This window comes from Lithobates pipiens, unplaced genomic scaffold, assembly GCF_037356315.1.
Source record: "Lithobates pipiens isolate NorthernLeopardFrog02 unplaced genomic scaffold, aLitPip1_a1.2 Scaffold_10, whole genome shotgun sequence".
Classification (NCBI taxonomy): domain Eukaryota; kingdom Metazoa; phylum Chordata; class Amphibia; order Anura; family Ranidae; genus Lithobates; species Lithobates pipiens.
The window spans coordinates 77,601,984-77,603,752 of record NW_027507686.1 but is presented as its reverse complement, the minus strand read 5'-3'; the positions used below and the strand labels follow the sequence as shown (position 1 = coordinate 77,603,752).

Genomic DNA, 1,769 nt, shown 5'->3' with positions numbered 1-1,769 from the left:
AGGAAAGGTTAATGATGACAGTTTATATACTTCCCTTGCTGGTCTGTAACCATATTGTCAATATTTGAAGGAAGTTGTAATTCAATAATTGTCCGCCAAATGTCACCGTGCTACAATTTATCAATTGTCCACCAGGTGTCACTGTCCAGCTGCAAAACATATTTCATCTTATATACATCTTATAAATGTATGTACATCATTTTCTGAATGTATGCATTGGATATTGTAAATGATTTACAGCTGAAGTCAATTACTATATCACAAGATTTGTTTATAATGTCAACGTGGAGGATACAAAGAGATTTAATGAAGAGAAATATGGGCTAATGCTAACCAAGGGAGAAATTAGTCATGTGCAGGGCTGGACTCATGAAAACGTGTAACCAGCTCATTCCTACTTTCTAATAGATGAAAATATTAAAACATCAATTACTACTGTAAAATTCACTTATATTCATAATATTTGCAATGGAAGACTGATATGCTATTACATTGGTGAAGATTGTTCTAATAAATGTTCAAATCTATTATATACAACCGCATTTTATGTTGTGTCATTGTCAAAAACTGATATTTAAATACTAAGTGTTTCTTCTAAAGACAAAAAATAATCATAACAATACTCATATTTGGAAAAACACTTGGAGAATGCGGGCATCGATCCCGCTACCTCTCGCATGCTAAGCGAGCGCTCTACCATCTGAGCTAATTCCCCTGCACAATGCACAGTAGAGGGATATACTATTTTCATACATGCCTTTACTTGTGTTCATAGCCTATTGATTTTATATCTGTGAATGCAATCCTGTGTAGTTAGCAAACAGGGCATAGTTTGTTGCCAGGGCCATCTTTAAGCGGTAGTAAACCCGCAATTTTTTTATTTTTATTTTTAAACCTGCAAAGCAAAAGGCATAATGAGCTAGTATGCACCGCATACTAGCTCATTATGAAATACTTACCTTAGAACGAGGCCCCGACATCTGGCCTGATCCACGCCGAGGGAGCTCACATGCTCCCTCAGCGTTTCTTCCGGGTATCGCGCGCGCGAGGGAGATTTCAGTCCGGCCGCTGCCGGATTTTCACGGCGAGAACCCCCTTGTGCGCATGCGCCGCTGCAGTCAGCTGCGCATACCGAGGGGACTATCTCCTAAACCGTACAGGTTTAGGAGATATTTTTTTTACCTACAGGTAAGCCTTATTATAGGCTTTCCTGTAGGTAAAAGTTAAAAAATTGAGCATACAACCACTTTTAGTATTGATGGGACCCTAGTCAAACATTTTCTTGGGCCCCTCCCCCCTAGCACACATTATGGCTCAGTAATTATTTGATAGAGGTTACAGCACATGACTTCTGCTTGTTTATTGGTTGCTAGAGATTACTGTACATCAATAATGCTTATTGACTTTTTTTCTAGAGGTTACTGGACATCCTTACCACTCACTAATTGGTTGCTAGAGGTTACTGTACATTATTACTCCTCACTGATTGGTTACTAGAGGTTACTGCATAGCCTTACCTCTCAATGATTGGTTGCAAGAGGTTAGTGCACATCATTACAGCTTGCATTACACTGTGGCAAATTCTGAATCATGTAGAGCAAAGCTGGAGATCTTTGGCAAGGATATAGTGGGGAGTTCCACACTGACCACCAATGTAATGGGGAATTTATCATGACCACCAATGTAATGGGAAATTTATCATGACCACCAATGTAAGGGGGGATTTACACTGACCACCAATGTGAGGGGGAATTTACAATTGCCACCAA

At 39.4% G+C, this 1,769-nt stretch overlaps 1 non-coding gene across 1 annotated transcript; it reads right to left on the bottom strand.

The window, feature by feature from the left end:
* Window positions 1-642: 642 nt before the first annotated feature.
* On the bottom strand, window positions 643-715 carry TRNAA-AGC (transfer RNA alanine (anticodon AGC)). The gene has a single exon. It is a non-coding gene; the product is annotated as a tRNA-Ala (tRNA).
* Between the last annotated feature and the right edge of the window lie 1,054 nt (window positions 716-1,769).